Source organism: Halichoeres trimaculatus, unplaced genomic scaffold, assembly GCF_033239565.1.
Source record: "Halichoeres trimaculatus isolate MK-OKI-2021-1 unplaced genomic scaffold, fHalTri1.1 fHalTri1_scaffold_7, whole genome shotgun sequence".
NCBI lineage: Eukaryota > Metazoa > Chordata > Actinopteri > Labriformes > Labridae > Halichoeres > Halichoeres trimaculatus.
Window position 1 is genome coordinate 27,783,880 of NW_027437185.1, and position 24,430 is coordinate 27,808,309.

The window sequence follows — 24,430 nt, forward strand, 5'->3', positions numbered from 1 at the left end:
CATTATCCCCAGGGAGACCTCTGGGAACATGGGTCGGGGGTTCGGGGGGTTGGAGGTTCGGGGGGATCGAGGATGAGATCGTAGGGAACAGTCAGGCAGGGCTGGTGGATTACCAGGGAGAGGCAGCAGGCATTGATTGTGATCTCCAAAGCTTTCACACTCTCCTGTCATACTTTTGAAGCCACAGCTCATTGTTTTTCAGATGCTCTTTTGGGCTTTCGGTCTGTAAATGAACGGGCTCTCTACTCCGCATGCGCAGTAAAGCGCAAATGCGCGTTCGCCCCTCAGCTTGTTAAAACAGTCCAGTGGCGAGACTCGGGCGTTCACGCGCCGCGTGACAAGCCATTCGCGCGAATAAATTAGCGTGTTTGCGGTTGGTGTGGCCACAGCATTACAGATACAAAGTTTTTCACTAATAACTCAACAGCTAGACTTGTTCAAAGGGCAGTTGATGGATTTCCTTTAGTCATGATTTCTTGTTGTAAAGTCACTCAGTGTTCTGGTTTCTAACCCCCAGACATTTAAATCAAAACAAGCAAAGTCAAAGAGCATGTGAGATATGGGCACACCATCCCACACCAATCAGCCTCAGCAGCAGGGCTGTGGAAGTGAAGTGAGCATCATTAATTATCTCATTATAATGGCACCTGTCAGTGGGTGGGGAATGTGAGACAGCTGGCAAACATCTTGTCCCTAAACTTGACGTGTAGAAAGCAGGAAAAATGGGAGAGAATAAGAATATATAAGCAACTTCGACAAGCGCCAATCTGTGACGGCTGGGTGAGTGGGTTGTGTCACGTTACTGCAGCTTTTGTGGGGGTGTCTTTGGTCTGCAGGGGTCATGAGGGTCAGAAGTGGCCAAGGCTCACTGATGTGTGTGCTGATTTGCTGAAGGTTTATCCCAAAGTTCTGATTCAAGAACAAAATGTGATGCCTGTGACAAAGCTTTTGTTTTCTTTTATCCTTGTTTTTTCTCTCGTCATTGCGTCTGACTCACTTTGTGCTCTGGCGTTCAATCTCCTTCTCTTGATTTTTCTTTCATCATCTCTTCTTTTAATGAACTTCTTCACTCTGCTTTAGAAAAGTGCAGCTCAAATCAAACATTCACAGCTTGCGTTTTGTGCTTTCATTTAAAAATCTTCAAATAGCAGCCTGCTCTTCTTGTGTGCCTGTATGACTCATTCAGTTTTTTTCTTTTTTCCCCCCCTCTTTTTCTCACTTTAGGCACCTGTTCGGCTGCTCTCTGATAAATGGAGCTTGGAAACTGAAAATTAATTTACAGAAAATGTCACAGTGTCGCCCACACTGTTTGACTGACGGCTGAACTTTGTGCTTTGCAGGAACACCACCGAAATATCACCACAAATACAGAGGACTTGTACATATATTTTTAAAGGAAGTCTGCAGAGACGTTGCCTCATGTTACTGCAGCAAAACTTTAAAAGTGGTGCAAGGAGAAGATACTGAAAGATGAAGTGGAGGAAGCGAGGCAACAAAGTGAACAACAAACTCAAGTTCCTTTGCACACTCCATCTTTTTGAATCCAGAGAGCTGGAGCGGGAAAATGGATGCTCTAATTACCAGCGGACACAGTGGGACTGCTTCTTCATGCTGGTTGACATTTTGATTTGAGAGGGAATAATGAAAGCAATCAGAACCTCACCCGGGTTCTCCCACTGGGCTCACAGCCCTTCTGTGACATGTTTACTCTCGGCTCTGAAGACCTCCACCAGCCTGTTCGGCTTTTTGTCTGCTTTCAGGCTCTGACACTTAATGATAAAAAGCTCCATCAACTCTGTCTGGAGCATCCTCTTTGACATATCCCAGGATGCAAGGTTAACAATGTCTCCATAAGACCTTGTAGTCGGATGTAGAGGTTTAAACCGCCATGTAACGGTTTATTTCTTCTTTTGATAGTCTTTTCTTGGTTGCACCATTGAGCAGTTAATTTAACAGGCAGAAAAGCCATGGACCCGCAGGTTCATGGGCTTTTCTCTATTGGTCCACTTCCAAACCATTTCACAAAAAGTATGTAAACTTTATAAGCTGTGTGACCCAGAGAATGATAAAAATAAAACTGTCAGTTTAAAACGTTGAAGGCTTAACTGCTGAAAGGGACAGATTGATGGACCTGATAGGTGAAGAATGGAGTTAAAATTTATGTGTTCTGTCCAAAGGGCAACCTCCAGTCTGAAAATACGAGACAATGAGGAAGTGCTTAAATCTGCTGTTTCTCGAGTGTCCGCTTGAGGTTGGCTCCAGAAGTACTGGAAATCACATACACACCAAGCAAAAATGCAGTTTTTAGAGCAGAAATTAACCTATTTACAGCCTGGTTCAATTTTTTTTTTCTAACTCAGCATAACTAACTAGCATAACTATGGTTCAGTGATGCCCGTTACTCTATGCAGTGTTACTCTGATTTGAGCCCTTTTTTCTGCAACAACTAATCTAATGCATTACTTTTTCCAAAACAGCAATCAGATTTAAGTTACTTATCCAAGTCACTGTCATTACAATTATTTTCATTTTTCTTTGTTTTAAAAAATCTGCTTTTTTCTTGCATCTCATGGGCGTGACAGGAGTAACAGGAGTCGCGTATTTGACAAGTCACATTTTCATGAGGCATGAGGCAAAACTCCTGTGCAGCCAGCTACACAAACCTAAACAACAATGGAAGGTAAAAGAGATGTGCGCTTTCTAGCTGGAAATATAGTCACTATTTTGAGTTTGTGTCAGCTAAAGATGACACTGTTAAGATTCATTATACACCCTGTGCTGCCAATTTGCTTAAGATCAATTAGAGTGAGATCGGTGCACTGCAGCCATAAATGCTCGAGAGGTTGTTTGACTTTTACCTGGGGGAAAAGTGAGTCTCGTCATTCACTGTAAGTCCCTCTGTTCCATGAGTCGAACCCTCCGTTTAGCATAAATCCATCGTTAATGAGCAGAGCAGCATAAGCTACAACGAAGCACCTGGTGACAAGCAGGAGGATGCTTTGACTTTTTAGACTGGGGTGTCCCTGAGCAGGGTACATGAGGATTATGTGAGCAGACTCTTTAATATTTATTTTTGCTTACTTGTATAACAAATACAGGATCAACAGGCTACAGCTTTAACAAAAATGAAACTGATAAAAACCAAAGTAGACTAAACAAAGCATTTTAAAAAATAATTTAAATCTAAGATTTAACTGAACAGTGCTGGAGTGACCCAAAAAAGTACTGTAACAGCTTTCTTTAGTTGTATTTTAAAATTCAAAATGCATAAAAATAATACTTAAGCTTTTAATTTCAAGTACACATTACACAACTACCAATAATCTCTGTAGATTTCTTTAAAACAAAACGTAGAGTCATATTAATAATTTTAATCGCAAACGCACAATTTTGCCAAATCATGCAGCTGCAGGTTTTGTCGGCAGCTGCTGAATGTAACTAATAAAGTAAGTTGTAATCTAACTTAGTTACTTTTGAAATTGAGTAATCAGTAAAGTAACCAAGTTACTTTTTAAAGGAGTATTTAATAATCAGATCACTTTGTCAAGGTGACTGTGGCAACACTGGTCCTCAATATGTGTGCTATATAGATCTTGACAGACTGGTAACCTCTCCCTGCAAGATTCTGAAGATGTTGTTGTTGCTTGTCCACAGTTATTGATAACACAGAAAGTGTGAAACTATAAAACAAATGAAAAAGAAAGGCAAGTGTCTCTGCAGTATGGTATGTTCTTGGCTCTTATGCTCAACCAGCTCTACCAGTTTAATTCAACATTTCAAACCCACAAAATGTTTGATAAGGCTTTTCAAGTCCTGTTCTCCTGTGTTAAATCTGTGTTTGCATGCTTGGCCTGTATGATGATGTGAAACACATGCAGCTCCTACCTGTAAATGTTGCAACATACTGAGATTTTAAACATAAATAGCAGATCCTTAATCACACTGCTGTGTACTGAGCACAAGCCAAGCCAGCAGCTGGACTGCAGACTGCAGATGATGCATGCTCTCTTCACAGCAGCTCAGATAAATCACCTGAGCACACAGCTTGGAGAGGCATTTACTGCCTTGGCACGCCCATGCAGCCACAAATAAACAAATAAATAAAAAATAAACACTAATGGGAATTTCCCTGTGTGTTCAAAGCTGCACAGAGATAGCTGCAGTCCTGTCCACATGAAAAGGAAACCAATCACTCAGGGCTAGATAACATGTCAGATAGAACAGTCATGGCTCTGATTGCTGTCACTGCAGACGGTGCAGCTTGGCTTCATGTCCAGGGATTTGCAGCAGATAAGGAATATTGTTAAAGAGGAGTGTGATGCTGGCAACAGATGGTGAGGGGCTCTGTCTGGCTTCAACATCAAGAGAGATAAAATATGGAGATCTGGGTCTTCTCTCTACCTGACGTGATACAGATGGTGGTATGTTGTACTAACTCAACAAAACAAAGCAGTTTTATTTATAACATCATCTCAAGGTGTGATTTGAAGGAGGGAGGGGTTTTGGGTCCTGGGTTTCCTCAGTCAACAATAACTTGGAAACAGTATTTTCCTGTCACTGCGCTTCGGATAACAGAGGAGATGAGAAAATAAGTAAACATGAATACATAAAAATGTCTCCATGAGCTCCTCATTTCAGCAAATGGATCAGATGCTGCCTTTTTTCCCATACAGATATTTTTAGAGATGAAAAGAGGTAACTTGAAGATGTTTTTTTTTTAAACAAAAGAGTATAAAAGGGAGACAGAAGCCTGTTGTCAGCATTGACTTTATTCTGTCAAGTGAGCTACTTTCCATCTGCAATCATCATCTCTTATTCCTTGATGATTGCAGATGGAAATATGTCTGTTGGAGTGAATGTTGAAGTAGCAAGGGACATATACATCTTCCATATGGCTTCCACATCTGCAGCATAAACACTCAGCAGTGGTTTGTCAGTTTTGAGTAGCTGTCAGTAGCCAGGCTTTATTCTGGCTTTCAAAAGATACTCCAATTTGGATCCCGACTGTTACAAAGCAACCGGTGTTTTGGAGTCAAGAGTTACCCTGCTAACTGGCAACCCTAAGCCAAACATGTCAGTGAGCTGAAAGTTGTCAGTTAAAAGTGTCACAGTCTACACTGCAACACCAGGAGCATCTATGGCTGTGAGCTGGAATTTATTTTTAGATAGGACACTCAGGTCTCAATATGGAAAGTAAATAATAAGAGCATGTTTAAATTACAATTAAGTGAAAAAAAAAAAAAACTATGGTAAATGATCAAACTTTTAAATAAGCCAAACAGTGATCCTAAAATACATCATCCTTATTATTCTGATATATTTGGCCCAGTTCTCTGTTTGGATGCAGTTTTCTCACTTGTTTATTTTAACTTGGGTCTCATAATCAGCCATCTGTGTGCTCATCTTCAGCTTAGTTAGGTTTCTGGTTCATGTCTTGATATTTCACACTCTGAACATAACCACAGATCATTAAGCCGTTGGGTTTCTCCACTAAAAACATCCATCTGCTGAATATCAGTCCATTTGCTGATGTCTTTCATTCACTCACTTATTTCACAAGAAGCTGAAAGATATTAACTTTTATTCAAGGTTTATTTGTTTATTTGAAAGGATCCCCATTAGCTCATGCCAAGATGACAGCTAGTCTTCCTGGGGTCCAGACAAAACATACAACATACACAATTCACATTCTCAATTACTCACAATTACAGGGGGAAAAAAAGAAAGAAATGACATCACTAAAGTACTTGTAAAACAAAAACAATAAAATTATGAAAAACTACATCCCATATCACATGACAAAAACTCACTCAATCTAATAATAGTTTTATCCAAGATAAAATTATGGTGTCAACAACAAATACAATTTCAGTCTCATTTTAAAACCAGTTGTATCCTTGGTTTCACAAACCACCACTGGAAGTTTGTTCCAACATACATTGACCTAGGACAAAACAGTCCTCTTTAAACAGTCGGACTTGGGTAGGGGTAATGAAATCTGTCCACTTTTAGCCGCTCTGGTGTAATGTGAGGGCTTATTCGAACAGTAAGTTATATGTTATAAAGAGACTTTGGAGTCTGAGTGTTAATAATTTTATGAAAGTAAGTTAATATATTAGCTGATAGTCTATGCTTTACCATCAGCCGAGTAAGACGTCATGCATTTCTGTAACCCTAGTTCTTGAAGAACAACCAAGAACCAGTCTTGCAGCGTTGTTTTGAGCCACTTGTAATTTTCTGAGAAGACAATTTGACGCAGCAGACCATACAACTGAATAGTAATCTAAATGACATAAAACCAATGTAGAAACAACATGACCAAACAGCTGTGACTTTAGAAATGGTGCACACTTGCGTGTTATAGCAACAGCTTTACCCATTTTGGCAACAACTTTGTTGATATGATCAGACCATGACAATGTGCAATCAAGCCAAAGTCCAAGGTGAGTTTTTTTAAGGTAACGATGGGGGAATTTGGTTGTAAATGACCTTGTGCAACTTGAAAAATCATTGTACTAGACCTGTTAATGATTTTGGAAAGTGTCTGGAGATAACATTTTATGATTTGGCACTTTACGAATAAAGACTGATTGATTAATTGATTGTACTGTGTTATACCTCTGTCACCAACATGCCCACACATCTGTTATTGTTCACAAAAGGTGAAGGGGTCTACAAATTTATTCCTAATGTGTCTATATCAGAACAGGACAGACATCAAGATAATTGTGAAAACATTGCACAACTTGATACTTGAACTCAATAACAAAATAATAGACTTAAATATTGTTGTTCCAACAATGCTGTAGTTCAAGTCCAGATTTTTTTAAGTTACCACTGAACTTAACATTCACAGCTGCAAAGAAGCCAAAAGTCAATCAAGAACTTAACTGCTACATGAGTAAAAGCATTTAGCTTCCTTCCTTTCACAGCTCTGATCATTTATTTTACTGATAGGTAGAAACCTGGGCACTGACTGGTTCTGGACAATCTCCACTCCTGTGTGAAAGCAGACTTTCAACAGAACTGTCTTATGGCTAACTCTCCCTCTCTCTGAAATGTTACCCTCATAGTAAGAGGATTATTTGATGCTCCCTTGATGCTATCATGAAATAGTTAAAGGATTAAATGTTCAAATCATTGCTTTCTGGGTTAGTCACTGCTGTAATTACACCATATTTCTGTGTGTGTGTTCAGGCCCAAGAAGACTTGGAGTGCAGCCCACACATCAGACAATGTGGTTCTTCACCGAATCCAGCATCACAAACAGGGCCAGCAGGGAGGACTTGAAAGGACTCTACAGAGAACAGGAGGGGGGAGAGAGAGAACCTGTCAAGTGGAACTAAGCTCCTAAAACATGATACATTGACACTTCGGGAATCTTATGAATTTCAGCCAATTTAATTATGATTAAAAAGCCGGCATCGTTATTTTTCATCAAAGTGGAGGCAGATGATTAATGTGCAGCCATGTTTAGGTTTGCTTTTTTGTTTATCCTGGTTTGCACAATCAGTGTAGTGTCTACACTCATTAATATAAGGGTATCATTGTTGGAATGTATTTTGGCATTCAATGTTTGCAGAGTGGAACCAGCAAATGGTGTATGAATGAATGAGAGTATGTCTTGGATCTATTTTACTCTTCTGAGCCTTTCTGTTCAGCTGGGTCATAATGGAGACATTGGCTACATTTACATGCAGTCATTAACTCTTTCGTATTTGAACTACTAACAATAACCCGGTTGCTATAGTCCATGTAAACCCCAATAACCCTTTTTATAAAACAGAATATGTTCATATTCCAGTTTTTAAAAACCTAAAAAAATCACCCCTGGGTTACTCCTTTTCTAACCTGATATTTGGTCATGTATGCACCTGTTGTGATATCCCCATTGAAAGGAAGAGAAGGGAGGTCTGGCGTTGCCACTGCCAGCTGATCAGTGCAGAGCCGACTGTGGGCGAGGCTTTACCTTTCTTGGCGTGTCTTCCCCAGCTCAGTATACAATGCTAAAGATGTGTGGCTAACTTATGCTAAAATCTATTGACAGAGCCGACCCGTTCCGACCAGCAGCGTTCAGTCATTGGCCAGTATAGGCACAGACTCACCAGAGTTATTCAGCTGACATCTCCCACTGTGGCAAACAGAGTCATTACCTGTTCAACAGAAACTCAGCTGTCTCTGCATCAGTCTTCAGTCCCAAATCCCTCTGCAGCTTTTTCCACCGGTCATACATTTCTCCAATATTCAGTCTCTGTTGGCACCTGTATCGCTCATGATTCTTCCTTGCTTCAGCCTTTTCCTTGAAACTTTTTGGTTTTCTTCCCTTCCCTGTGGAGGGTAACAGTAAAAGCTTCCTGGTTTCGGTCTTCTCTGGCTCCATGATGCTTCGGTAGCTGAGCATCTAGCTGACAGGAGAGGGGTAGTGGGGAAGAATGAGGTGGGACCATGGGCATGATGGTGTGAAGCGAGGGAGATGGATTGGATGGACTCACGTAGCAACGGATTGGTCAACTAGTATGCAGCTTTGCAGCAGATATATTGAATGGATTGTTTTGGTCCTTTTGGTCTTTATATTGTGTAGATAGGACCATAGGACCATTACAGTAATATAAATGGTATTATTAACATGTACAAAGCTTCCAAATCGTAGACTATAGCTTTAATCACAATAGTGTAAACATGGCCACTGTTGGGGAGGTGACAGAGAGCCTGATACTGGGATTGAGATTGGTGACACAATATGTAGATTGAGTCACCATGAGGCTGTTTGAATGGGACAACTCTGCACCACAGTATGTTGAACCTTGTATTGCAGCACAAGGTGAGAAACATATTTCTTTTTCCCTTTAAGCTTTACAGTAACACAATAAAGCCTCTCCACAGGATGCAGGCAAATTATTGGATAATATAACAAGTTTTGTTTCAGTTACATCAAACAGCTGCTCAGGTGCAGCGGCACAGCGGTCAACAGAGCAAAACCGGTGTTGTGTATTGCTCCCTGTGAGTGAGTTTAATTAAATGAATCTACAGTGGGGCTATAATGGAGGTGAAAAGCAGGCTCAGCAAACCTCAACATAAAAAAGTAATGGCTGGAAGAAGACTAATAAGATTTTATAATAACGTTAATGCAGAGCAGCCAGCGTAAAAGAAACAAATGCAGTTAATCTGGTTTATTCCCTGTAAAGAAGCTGCTTGGAACAAAACTGTACAACTCTTACCTACCCCCATACTGTTGTGAGTAAGAGCTCTGTAAGACTACATACATGATGTGTGAGTTCTATTAAACCAGCAGGAATCATAACAACAGCAGCAGAATACGGCTTCTACCTGAGGAGGTTATTTTATAATATGTAAGAGGATAAGATTTGCATTTATTCTTCTTGCCTGGATGAACTGGAGTAGATTTGTCTTATGGGATCGACAACATATTCTACTTTGAGTGGAAAGAAAAACAAAAAACACATTACATCATGATATTATCCCTAATCCGATAGATAGAAAAAAGATAAAAGAAAAATGTGTGTTGAGCCCTTTCCTGTACACACTCTTCACCAACGACTGCCTCAGTATTTCACCCACCACAACATATCTCAAATACTCGGACGACACAGCCATCTTTGCACTCCTCTCTGACAGTCAATCCACCTTGGACTACTTCAACACTGTCACACACTTCACAAACTGGTGCATGGACAACCATCTACAAAGCAACGTAAATAAAACAAAGGAATTACTGATCAGCCCCCCCTCATCCCAGCACCCCATCATCATAAACACCCAAACAGTTGAGACAGTAGACACTTTCAAATATCTGGGAATAACTCTCAACAAAAAACTCACCCTTGATCAACACATCATGGACATTCAAAAACGTAGCCAACAAAGACTGTCAGCCATCCGGAAACTTAAAGGACTCTATGTTGCACCTCACCTCCTGCTGTTACTCTATCAAAGTATCATCCAGCCCATCCTCCTGTACTGCTCCACCTGTTTCTACACCATGCTCTCTGTCACCAACCAAACTCACAGGCATAACAAAAACAGCAGCGAAAATCATTGGTCTATCCATTCCCAACCTCACAGAATTAAATAACAGGTCCATCACTCGGTTAGCAAACACCATAGTACAGGATATCACCCACCCACTGAACCAATACATTATCCCACTACCCTCAGGGCGCAGGTACAGAACCATCAAGTTCAGAAGGGCTCGCCTGGGGAAAAGCCTGATCCCCTCAGCCATAGCTGCCTTGAACAACAGGCCCCGCTGACCTGTCCGCAGCTCATATTGTACAATGTTTGTTGCTGTTGTAATGTCTGTTGTTGTCTGTTTGAGGTGCAATGTTTGTTGTTGTTGTTAGTCTGTAATGTACAGTCAGTGGAAATGAATTTCCCCTCCGGGGACCAATAAATCTAAATCTAATCTAATCTAATCTAAAAGGTGGATGCAGAGGTGGAAAAACACCAGTTAAGTTTGGTCAGCGCTTCAGAAGAGCCCACGCCAGTGTGCTACACATTGAATCCATTATCTGACTCTGGACAGAAGGAAGTAACTGTTCACATGTTGCAGCCATGATTACATGTCTCATAGTTGAATGTTTAATGACTTATGACTTATTTATGTGGTGACTCTTTAACATTTTGACACTGCAGCATGAAAACAGAATGATACCAGCAGGAAGCAGGTTTTGCATGCATGCCAGAGGAAAACACTCCGTAAAATGTGTATGCATGGGCATTAAAAACACATTCCTCATAAATTCCATGCACAAACTTCGCTGCCCTTTATTTTTTATTTTTTAATTCGTTTTATACATTGTATGGAATATTTCACTATTATGTATGGTAGACCATAGAGCAACTGCCCAGGTTTACATTACATCACATTACTCTTAGCGCCACTATGCGCTTGAGAAGTGGTAAAAAAAAAAACAGCTAAATGAATTTTTTCACACATGTGGGCACACACTAAGTAATCCCAGCTGTACACAGCCTCTACCCTCATGCATGAATGTAAATTGAGGCCATTTGTTAGCATTCCCATCACGAGGAGGAGCTCCATAATTAGCTGCTATAATTCAGAAACAATGACTCTAGACACCAGCTGCCCATAGCAGACTCCAGGCACCGGAAGGGACGAGATGAACGGTCCCATTCAACCGCCAATGGCACCCATGGGTGAAGTCCAACCACTACTGTGATAGATTCTGTTTGTTATAAAATGGCAGCAACTTACCAAGTCCCAGTCCCATGAATGCAGCATGGTACATCATTACTCAAAAGGTAAGGGGTGGTATCTAATTAATATGCTGGGGCATTAATCACTGTGTAATGAAGTGTGCTTTCTGTGTTAACTGAATGGAGGAATAGTGAGGTGGTGTAAACCTGCAAAATGTAACCTGAAAGGAATGTGATGGAGGTTAACATGACTGTATATACAGCTATGTGGAGTGCTCACACACATAAGCTGAGATGGATAAATCATATAAATTCATTCTGCCTTTTTAAAGTCAGTCAAGACTGTGATGTTTGGAGTTTGTTACCTGTTAAAGTCATTCATTACCATATCAAAGGATAGACAAGAACGTACACTTCACTCTACACATCAATAGCCACTGGTAAAGAAAATGATTGATGAACAGAAAGGAAACGCAAGCCCTAAAAAATCTGGTTCAAGTGTGTGTAGAAAGAAAGTCAACTGCTTTTATAACTTTCTCAGCTGATTTCCACAGATTAGGGAGAACACCACAGGTGTTCCTAATATCTGCTGATTGCACGAGGCAGATATAAACCTCTTCCCAAACAAATCACTTACACTGAATTTTAAACACTCTAGATTTGTGACCACTGATTTTAGAAGAGGTCCCAAATAGTTTTTCTATTGGGAAGAAAATGGAGCTGCTGAGGATTTACATAGTTTTTGGGGGGAGTTGAGTGTTGCTCATTTCAGACCTATCGAATCAAACCTTACCTGTTCCTCAGCTGTTTCTTGATACCAGATAATGAGTGGTCTGTTTTCTGCAGTTTTATGTGCTGCATAAACACCAGCATACTGCTTTTGACCAAGAAAAATGTTCTACATTACTGGGCGATGTTGGAGAAATATGTCAGGATTTTATAATAGCAGGCTCAAGATCTGGAATTTATCAGAATTGTTTTACATGAGGTTTTAAAGGTCCCATATTATTCTCCTTTTCTGCAGTTAAATATGAATCATTGATGTCTTCATGAAATGGTAGTAACATGTTTTGGTCCAAAAAGCCAATAAATCAAGCACAGCAGCATTGTTTCCAGGCCCCTCTGTTCAGAACGGTCTGATTTAGTGGGCATGGCCTTCATATGTAAATGAGCCACTGCTGATACCGCCCCCTTTTATGTCACTGAGAGCGGGGCAACAAGCTCCAGGTGCACAATGTTTAGAAAACAGTGAAGCTCCTTAACTGTAACATTACAGGCTAAAACAACAGACTAACTGCAGCTAAAGTTAGCATCCTGAAGCTAACACAGAGACAGGGGGGACACTGAGGAAAAGCTCTTACATCTGCTTCACAGCACACAGCATTTAAAATACTCACATTTCCAGGGTCCAAGGTTTGTTGGCAGATGGTTGGCAATGCACCTGGATTCAGGACCAGTCTATTCACTAGCTCTCTGATGTACTGTCCAAAGTTGGAAAAGCAGTCGGCCGTGAAGTGACTAACACACACATGCACAGTTTTACTGAGTGTAGCTGGCACATTTCCCTCATAAATGAACTTCTAGCCACTTAGTCTTGTCTTCTTCAGAGATGGGAAGCTTGAGCATGGAACTATGTGGCTGTTTAAAGCCAACAAGAGCGCAGCTCCTCAGCTTTGGCATTCTGAATAGCAGTGGGGAGGGGAGTGGGCTGAGGGGAGTTTTTTGACCTGATTGGTCAAAAAAGGTAATTGCTGACATCGGCAAATTCCGGAAATTCCAAACAGCTTGTTTTAGGTCAGGATTTTACATTCACAAGCATTACTCAGTACAGGTTGTCATTAAATATCATATTTTGTGGGCTGGGGGGAAAGCCAAAGACCCACACATTTCACTAAAAGACTTAATAAAGTGATTTTTGCACAATATGGGACCTTTAAAGAATATTTTCGACCTGCATACCTTTTTTTTAATTCTAAATATTTCTTTACCTAGCATTCTGAACAATGCACCATTTTTTTTCCTTTTCTGCACCATTTATTGACTTTAATCTATTCTTGTGTTCTTTGATGTGTTTTTTTTTTAACCCAGTATGTTCATTAAGTACATTTTCACATCATGATAAAAGCATTAATTTCATTCACACATCAGCTGAGTTCTTGAGCCCCCCAACCTTTTTTAGTTCATGCATCGATCAGAGCATGGCTGCTTTGATTGACATTTAGTTATCACAGCAGCTAATTCACTGTGTGATCTCTCTCCTATCAAAACGTTTGTCAAAATATGATTTAATCTGGCTTTCCACAGCTCTCTGGTGGCTCTCTACTGCATCACAGGCCCCACTCCAGCTTTTTCATGCTGGAAAAAAAGCCCCCCTTTGGCACTGATGTAATAAAAAAAAAAAAAAGAAAAGAAAAGAAAATGGCAGAATGTGCATATACAATATAATACAATACAATACAAAACAATACAAAAGAATGCACCAAAAATAGAGCTTGGGGAAATATTGTTAAAGCATTCCTGTACTATTCTTTGCGATAGAGCCCATAGAAGGACTTATGTGTAAAGTTGTGGTGATAAACTATAAGGACAAATTTTAATGCAAACTTACTCAAACAGCCTCTGAAATCCCCTATTTAACTTGGAACTCTCACCCCTTCAACGGCAGTGATTCAAAGTGTCAAAACAAACCAAAACTAAGTCCCAGAAGAGGAGGAGAGTCATCTAGCACAGTCTGTGCATGCCCCCTCAGTCCTATGGAGAACAGAGGTTGTCTCAGGTGAAGGAAGCGTGGGCTGGTACTTGTTATGTAGGAGTTTTAAAGGAGGCATCAGAGACAAGTTACTGAGACAAAAAACAAATTAAAGTCATACTTTCTTTGTATGAAGCAAAAGCCAATTGTTACAGTTTTTAAGAACAGGCACTGACAAACAATAATGATTTAAAAAAGTCTAATTTTGAACAAGTCTGGCATCAAATTGGTGTGTATGACAATAATTTCATCAAGTGAAAGAGTAAAGTGTTTTTTGAAAATCTGACTTCTTTGAAAACACCTCGGAGGACAAATGTTTACCATCAACCTCATCCCTCTTGTTGACTGCAGAAGGTGTTTGAACAGTAGTGTCACTGCTGAGCTGCCTAATTTGATTAGGATGTTATCACTTATTCATAGTCATTAAACGGACACAGAGCTGTCACCAGGCAGCAGGCTGCTGCTCTGGCTGCCTGCCAGCTAACCCTTAAAGACACCTCCACTGTTCAACAACCTGCAGGAGACCATGTTCACTGTAACACTGCAGCACAGGGTGGAGGAGACAGATGAGCTCAGGAGGGAATGAGAGGCACCGACCTGAGCAGGAGGGTCGTGTTTGAGTTAGACTGCATGAGCCCAAGCAAGCAAGCTCTTCAGAATGGAAATCTTCAAAATATAGAGACTCACTTTATACTTAATTACACTGCCTGGCCCCAAAAAATGTCGCCAAAAAAAAAAAAAAAAAAACAGGTCACACACTCTAATATTTTGTTATTTTGCTTCTGCAATGTCACAAGATTTATTTCCATCCAGTGTTGCATTAATGTGCCACCAAGATCTTGCATTGATGATAGATAGAGTCAAACTTCTGCAAAAAGCTTTCTCCAGCACATCCAAAAGATTCTCAATGGGGTTAAGGCCGTGCCATCAGAGAAGAAAAACCCCATTGATGGAATAACCTGGTCATTCAGTATATTCAGGTAATCAGCTGACCTCATTCACAGAGTGTTGCTGAACCTAGACCTGACCAACTGCAGCAGCCCCAGATCACAACACTGTCCCCACAGGGGCTTGGACAGTAGGCACTAGGCATGATGGGTGATCACTTCATCTGCCTCTCTTCTTACCCTGATGGTCAATCACTCTGGAACATGGTCAGTCTTTACTCATCAGACCATTGCTCCAGAGTCCAATCTTCATGCCCCCTAGAAAACTGAAGCCTTTTTTCCAGTTAGCCTCACTGATTGGTGACTGACAGCTGTCAGACTCTACCATCATCAATGCAAGATCTTGGTGAAAAATTAATGATTAGAGTTTGTGAGCTTTTTTTTTTGGTGATGACTTTTTTTTGGCCAAGCGGTGTAGGTACACTTTGCTAGAATGAGGTTTAACTCTCTTTTGCCTTCAGAACTGTCCAAATTCCTGGTGGCATTGATTCCACAAGGTGCTGGAAACATTCCTCAGAGATTTTGTTTAATAATTGACATGATAGCCTAACACAGGTGTTGCAGATTTTTCGGCTGTTTATGGGAATCTCCCCTTCCACCACATCTTTAAGAAGCTCTACTGGATTTAAATCCAGTGACTGGATGCCATTTGAGTACAGTGAACAAACTATTATTTCCAAGAAACCAGTTTGAGATGATTTGAGCTTTGTTACATGGAGCATAATCCTCCAGAGTATCCATCAGAGGATGAGTACACAGTGCTCATAATGTGTTCTATTCATGGAATAAACAAACTAAAAAGTATTAAGATGACAAAAGACATCAATGTTTGACAAAGTTTTCTTCTTGCCATGATATTATCTGTCAAGTACATCTGTCCTTTAGTAAGTATTCTTCCATAGGAGCTAAACAGGCATGGCCAGAGCTGTGAACTCTTGTCATAGCTTTTCCATCTCAATATTGATTTCTGTCATGCAAAACTTTGATTGGTGACTCAAATTAAAAGAGAGGTGTGAGATTAAAACCTTGTCTCAAAAAATACTTTTTCGCTCATTTGAATTTCTTTTCAGCCTGACTTTTTTATTGCATGAATAAAACATGGCAGAGAGGAAGAAGAGCAATGTTTTTCAAACCCCTTTATGTCACACAGTTGGTCCAGGGCCAAGTTAAAAGACCTACTTTGAGGGATTCTCCCAAATATTCAGTGTTGCTCTCCAGAAGCCAAACAGCCTTAAGCTTTTCAGCAATGTTTCCTCCAAAATTACACATGTGACACTCAAAAGTGATGTGAAAAGAAATTTCATACTTTTCCAATGTGTGAACACAAAGAAAAAGTTAAAGCTTGAACAAAAAAACTCTATTCTGATTGAAACTGTGCTGCAGAGCCATGGGGATTTAAGTTCTTGGTTAAAACATGGCTGCTGTGAAATGTTTTCTTTGTGTGGTGAAAGAGAATAAAACAGGGGCTTTTCCTCACCTCACAGACTGAGTTCATAGGCGGTCTACTTTTTTGGAAACAAACACAGACGTCTGCCCTCCCTGAGCCCTCATTTTCACACACTTAATTTATGCTAATGTGATCAGGCACTTCCTCCAGCTCCTTAAAAAATGAGGCTGAGCCCTCAAGACTTTTTGGAACAATTCAAACTTCTCATTTGTATAAATCCCCCTAAACCACTTTAATAACTCCAAACTCTCTCATTTTGAATTCTCTTTTGATTTTTTTTTTGTCCATTAATGCCCCATTTACGTACAGATTTATCCACTTTACACTAAGCCAATTGTTACAAAGCCGTTTTGTCAGCTGCAGAGATTTGAAACAAGCAGGAGGTCCCGCTGGTGTCGACTCGCAGCACCCACAACACCTCTGAATCATTAAAAAGGGGTTTCACTTTGATGTTACTGTGCGACAGTCTGATAACTCCCTGTGCACTTCTCCCACAGGACTGCAGGATCTATTCTGGTCCAGATGTAATCAGGCTATAACCTGGCACGAACTGCTGCTTTCATGTGCTTGTGGAGGACAGATTGGGACTACAGGACAGTTTGGGGCTTTGTTAAAGAGACACATCACTGATTGATCTCAGACTCAGGAAGATAAAGAGGAGGACTCAGATTCAGGAAGTTTTATTGTTGTTTTCAACTTTTTTCTTTTTTTTAGAAAGGGTTCTTATGATTTATTCATTTTCAAGCAAGGGTTGTCACATACTTACATCTGCAGAACTTTGACTGAACCAGTTTTAAGGTTTTGTTTTTCTTGAGCAGTTGACAGGCTTTCCCGCAAGCAAAAGATAATGTTTTACTAGATTTATCTCCTAAAAGAGATTGCATGATTAAACTAACTTTTAGAAAAGCCATCTGTCTGGTGAAAAAAATCAATTTGCATTCGACATTTCAGTCCAGAATTGGCTTTATTTTGACAGAATCAGAGGTTAATGAGGACTGTGTTTCTTGCCTGTTGGCTGAGTTTTGTCATTAAATGTGGTCAAAATTATTTAGTCTGGTTGCAGAATGACACTAAAGCCACTTTCCTTCAGTTACACTGACATTCTGTCTTCTCTACTGAAATTCTTTCTGTGCTGCCAATGAGGACTGTGAAAAGCCATTTTAGAGGACCATTCATTTAATCCCTCTTGGCTGGGGTGAGCTGGCAAATGTGAGAATAGACTTGGTGCACTCACAAAGACATGCAAAAACATTCATCCAGTGAAGGAAAAGTCACATGAAAAGTTTTTAAGTGCAAATAATTAGCTTTTATCTGTAATGCTGAAACTCAAGCATTAACCTTTGGTCAATCTAAAAACCTCTTCAGGTTCAAATTCGAGAAACCACAGAGGACGGACTTTACCTACTGATAGAGATGTGAACCAGATCAATAAGATCAATGGTGGAGAGAATCAATATCCCCATGGGTACCGATAATGGAAATGTCCCCAAGCAAGCCAAGTCTCTGTTTTCCGTGCATATCTAACTCTCAAGATAAAAGCCCTGTTTGGAAAGCCTGAAGCATTTTGTGTTTAATGATTTTCTGCTGCTTAAATTGGCCTATTTATTTTTATTTTATATGGATGCCATCCAGAATTTAACTCTTAAAGCTGGCTACACATACACATTTTTTGGGAAAAAGAGTTAGGTTTTACTTAAAACTCTGCTGACATTCAACTTTCCTGTAACATACTTATGTATTTGAAAGCTGACACAATCTCAAATTGGATTTAAAACACATCAGCCTCAACTCACAGAAAGACATCCCTCTGCAACCCCACATATGCCTCCCTAAACAGCCTGTCCTGCTGCTGACAGAATGTGCCACATTCACCTCCACTCTCAGAGAAGGGTTGTCTGTGGAAACTCTGCTCTTTATAACAAAGACCTTCAATGTGCTGCAGAAGACAAATGCAAGCTGAGAAAGGAGAGGTACTCCATCACAAAGATACAAGCAAAGCTGAGAATCACCACTGCTCACTGGTAAATAGGTATCAAAACAATCCTGACTTGAAACTTCAGACTATGTATAAAGCAGGGGAACAGATACGCCTCTGGGGCTTAAATGCAAAGTTGACGAGGACGTACTTGAAACCTACTTTTCAATGACCAGCAGTATTAATCTGCCTCATTAAGGAATAATTTACAATTTATAAATTAAAGTCCTTTCTTTGGTAACATTTTTTTCTTTGTTTGTTTTTGTTGGGTTGAACCATTGACTGTATAAAACATGGACATAGTCTCCCCCCGACATCATTCTTCTGTTTCCGGGAAGGTAAATGAAGTACATCAGCTATAGCGGCCATATTGGTAGTGGCAAAGGCTTCACGTACAGCTATAGGGCACCTGTCGGTCACATGACCGTGAGCTGTGCCTCTGATTGGGCGAGCTTGTGATCTTAATATCCTCTGATGGCCGAGTTAGAAAATAATTCACCCCCCGTACATTGTGTGCTGATGGTAAAATTAGCGACTCAGACAGGAGACGTCTTTTGGACCAGGCTGTAAATAGGTTAATTTCTGCTTTGAAAACAGCCTTTTTGGCTTGGTGTATATGTGACTTCCAGTACTTCCGGAGCCAGCCCCAAGCGGACTCTCGAGAAACAGCAGATTTTAGCACTTCTGCATTGTCTTATATGCTCAGACCTGAGGTTGCCGCTTGGGTTGAACTTCTCAGATGTCTTTGGGAGATGATCATTTCTGATAAGTAGAGCACACGCTGAAATATTCTCATCAGATAAGTCTTGGTTGATAAATTTGTTTGAAAGGGATGCATCCTGTTGAAAGTCGTCTTTTGAGGCAAAACACTTGTCAATCTCTGCCGTCCTCATGCTTTAGCCAGCATAGATCGATCAGTGTTTTTCTGGTTTTGTCACTCATCTCCGGGTAAATGTTGATTTCATGAATCCATCTGCAGAGCTAGAGGCGTATCCTCCATGCTAACAGGCTACATGTTGGCATCTTTGCTGAATGACCTCTTCTTACTGCCCACTTCTGGTCTGATGACGTATTGCAACTACTTTTATTTTTCTCCATATGTCACAGGCCTGATTTGCAAGATTTCTACTGGACTTTAGGTTTTGGAAGGAAAACGCTGACCATCCTGGGATTCAGGAACCATAAAATTCTCGCATCCACCAGTATAAAATCTGTGCTTCATATTGCAAAAATCTGCTTTTATAAATTAATTTGAAGAAAGAACTCTGAAAAAAGCTGCTTTTTAAATCCTCCCTCAGCTATGGAAGAATATGTGCTGTAATTGAGCCAGGCTATAGGCTGGTATAGCTTAGAGAGTAATTAAAGCAGCTCTAAAGTTTCTATAATGTTAGCGAACACCATTAAACTCTAATATCAGAGCATGTGCAGCTTAATTGTGTATACATATATGCAGGGGATTATTGCTGTTTTGTTACATCAGAGCTCACTTTGAAATTAAAACCAGACTCCTGAGGAGTTAAGCCTTAACATTTTGATAAATAATGGAAATCCTGGGGTTGCTTTAATAAAGGATGGAGATGTAAAGGAAGATATACACAATGGCTGCCAGGAGCACGATTAAGATGTTGTTCACAGAAGTGCAAATGCTGAAAAACCCTTTGTGTTTTCATTAAAACTGACAGTAGGTAATAAAAAAGATTGTTTTGAAATCATTTTGGCTGTCTGCTGTGACAACCAGAGGCAATGAAGCCACAACACAGTCGGCTGTATGTAAAATGAGTCCATGTGGAGGCAACTTGATGCATTTTCCTGATGAGGATGTTCACTGTTCAGAGTATGTTTCTAAAACACAAGGCTTCAAATTTCCAGCTTTCTTCTCTAGGATTAATCTCCTGAGAAAATGTTTTCAATGGTAGAGGGACTGGTTGCAGAGCTTTGCTTTTATGCCAGCTGCAGATCTATGAACAACACATATCATTTGTTTTTCCCTGAAGGTGGAGCTCTGGTTTACCATGAATGAATCATACGCTCTGATGGTACCTCTGTGTCTTCATTGTGAAATGCATCCAGATATAGAAACCCAGGTGCATCATCACTGCTCTACAAACGCCCTCACTCATTGGCTCTGCATCCCCAAGAAGGCCGCCAGGACTCATGGTAACAGAGAGAGGCTGTGGAAATCAAACAGGAAAAAATAAACAGGGTTTACCGTGGCACCGGGCCTTGCTGTGACAGTTCAATCGGAAGGCGTTTTTTGGAGCGAGCCTCTGATGAGTTACACAGCCTGTGTGTTTGTCCATCCCTTTGTAAATGTCAGAGACAAAGCAGTAATGCCAGGCTTTTGTGTTTTTCCTGGCTGTCTCGTGTCCGGCAGTAGAACAAAAGGCGATGTTTCCATAAACACCAAGCTGATGTCCGTCATGCATGTGACTTGGCAGGATTGGTTGTCACGCAGGAGGGACCACGTGACAGATGATGTGCTTGTTGTGCTTTCAAAGACAGATATTTTCCACTCCAGCAATGGAAACGTCTGTCTTCATGTGTTTCTCAACAAGTATTGACTGGCTTTATCTTGTCTTTGTTTATAAAAGTCGTGAAGAAACACAGCTCAGGATGGTTTTTTTATAAACTCAATGGTAGAATGAGCTGTTTGACATTGGCAGAGACATTTTTACTAGGCCAACTTACACACTCAATTCCTAAACAGACCTTTTAACAGTATAAGATATATTTCCAAGAAGAATTGTTATACCATTCTTAATGCTAATTCTACCTGTAGGCAATGTGGACCTGTTTGTTTCTGAAGTGGTGTCATGAAGCCCTCTGTACTGCTAACTCCAAATAATTTATGGCTGATCCAGAAATATGCACGAATTTGCAGCTAAGCAGACATTTGAAGCTCTTCTTTTCCATCATTTATATGAACAAAACTACAAAAGCACTCAGAGAGCGCAGACCTCCGCCACGTAGATTGTGATTCTCATACAACACTTTAGTCCTACTTTAATGTTGTACTCCCTTTCAGCAGACTGTCTGCTACAATTTGGTGTTACAGGTTTGTACCATAATTTGTTACCTGACAGTGTTGAAAATTATAATGACCCAGTACATAATCCAGCTCTTAGTACCCAGAATATTGTCAGGATCTAGATCATACTTTTACATTTGTCAGAAATTATTGTGACCTTGGGCTCTAATTTCGTGGCGCAGCGCAGGGGGCGCAAGCCTGGCGCAGCCTCCGCAGTGCTAATTTTGTGCGGCACACCGCCGTGCGCTGCCAATTTGACAATTTGGTAGACCGTCTGCGCAGAGATGGGTGTGACGGCGCGCCAGGGGGAGTTGACGGCGCACCAGGGGGAGGTGTCAGCAGATTCATGTTGGCGCAGTGACAATTTCGTGCCAAAAAAGTGCGCTGAAAGCTCGCCAGCTTCAACCTGGTCTACCCTCGGTGCAAGGCGGAGCGCACCCCACGCAGCTGTAATTTGGTGACAGGCGCACATGTGCGCACATGTCATCAAAGCCTCAGAGGCAGGTTTCCAGAGTGTCAGGCACATTTTAATGCAATAAACAATCACAGTAATCACTATTTAATGCAACCGTCTGAACCAGCATATACATTTATATCTATATTAACTGTCCCGTCACATCTGATGTCAGATTAAAGCCGTTTATCATAATGGAAAGTTAACCTGACGGCAGCTGGAAGTTTGATGCACATCTTACAATTTAACAATAAACAGCCTTAACACCTGATACTGAGTAAATATCTGGTTCTCTCATTTCATTTAATTCAAAGAAAAGAGGGAGAGAAAAGACGAAGAAAAAAGAGACAAAATAAATGTATGTCACTCAGGATTTACCCGTGATTTCCCATATTTCTCTGTTTTAGTCTTTATTTTTGACGTGATCTAAAAAGATGGAGTAAATTGTTGTGAGGAGGATGAGGTGGAGACACTGGGAGAGTATACAGTGTATCACCAAAGGCTTTGCTTGGCGATGACAAACCAGGAGTGCAGGTGGATCAAAAGTATTCTGAATGGATAAGCCAGCTGTGTAACTGCCTCTCAATTTTGTACTCCTATTAATGACAAAGGAACAGATAAAATCTGTCCCGGGAGCTGGCACACACGGTGACGCGCGTCGTGTCCTCCGATGCGCCCCGCTGTCCATTAACCTGCTGCAGGCACAGTGGCTCTGACTGTCTCCGCTACCAGCACTCTCTCCGTAGTGCTGAGGATCAGTCAGACCAATCAGACGCTGCGCCTCGGCCGCAGCGCATTTAAAGGCGAGGAGAGGCGCTCATTTGATTGGTGAAAACAGCGCTCGGCTGTGGTAAACCCACTCACGGCTTTTCTCCTCCCTCTCTGCCATTTGCGCGGAGGGAGGCGTGGACACGCAGCTCTGTGCCTGGACTGCGCCCGGACTGCACCTCTCTTGGCACTGCAGGAAACTTGTAAAGTGCGCTGGTCACGCCCTGTGCGCACGGCAAAGGTGGCGCAGGGCGCCTGCGCCTGCGCCTGGTCTACGAAATTAGAGCCCCTTGTCTTGAATTCTTTTGCAAAGCAATCTGACCATTTATCGTGGAGTTATATATACATAAACCACACCATACCATACCATACCATACCATACCATACCATACCATACCAACTTTATTCATTAAGCACTTCTAAAAACAAAACAAAACAAAACAAAATAAAAGCAAAATAAAAGAAGATAAAAGGGTTCAGGCAAAGAAACCATGTCTCCTGAGGTTAAAAGTCAAAGAATAAAAATGGGTCTTATGGTGAAAATGGCCCTATCTCACAATGATAAAGAATCCTTTAAAATCCTGCTACTTGTTTCAAGTAAAAGAAATTGCCATGGAGCATTAGCTTTTTTTGTACCAGGCTGTAAATGGTTTAAATTTTGCTGTATTTCCAGGAGAGCACTGATTCTTTGGCACTTAGCCCCAAGTGGACACTAATAGAATTGCAGTTTTTTTGCTCTTGGCTTCTTTTTTCAACAACACAAACTATAAAATCTACTCTGAGTCATTCCTATTCTTTATTCCAGGTTTAGATTTGGATGTAGAGTTATGATCATGTTTGTTCGTGTCTGCACTGCTGTATTGGTTGAAATGGATGAATGTGGATCATAAACATGTTCTGTGTATGAATAAGACTTCTTCTAAGTAAGTAAAAAAGTAAACTTTATTTGTATAGCACTTTTCACAGACACAAGTCACAAAGTGCTTCACAGTAGAAAAACATTGTACAACTGACCATAAAACAACATACTTAAAAGCAACATACTTAAAAACATAGTACACCTAAACATAAGACAACATACTTAAAAGCAACATACTTAAGAACATAGTACAACTAAAACATAAAACAACATATCTAAAATCACAGTGCTCAATCAGTGCCACCACTGGACGTGTTAGGACGCGAATGCTCGCCTAAATAAATATGTCTTTAAGAGCTTTTTGAAGGTGTCCACTGAGTCCAGGGAGCGCAGGTCCAGGGGAAGTTTATTCCAAAGTTGAGGAGCAACAGCTTTAAAGGATCGGTCACCCCGAGTTTTAAAGCAGATTCGAGGACCCATCAACAAGTTTTGCCCAGGCTTCTAGCTGAGCTATAGGGTTTAATTAATCAGAGACAGTCATTCCCAAAGAATAAGTTGAGTCGGTTTATGTTCAGGCTATCTACAAAAAGTCCACTTGCTCAGCCTTGGTTTTGTATAAGTCGAGGAAGCCACCTAAAAAGCCAGCTTTGTGTTGATGAAAAGGAGAAAACTAAACCTCTACACCATCCAAAGGAGGTAATAATTCACAGTGGATATCAGAGAGGCCTTCTTGATGAACACTGCCCCTGCAGAGAACTTTTCTTGCCTTTTCCGTCATCATACTGGAATACTATAATTCACTCAGACATTTTAAACTGAGTGAGCTAAATTTAGTCTTGGAATATTGAAGACATTTCAGTAATCACGGCACTGTTCTAAATGTTTCAGAGCCCGTTGAACAGTTTCGAAAAAGCTCTCAAATGAAGTCGTCTCAGGCGGCTGACGTCTGCAAATTAGAGTAAAGCTTTTGTTTCTGGAGGGTTTCCAGTTTGAATCTTAGTAACGGCTGCTGAAACCCAAGGGTG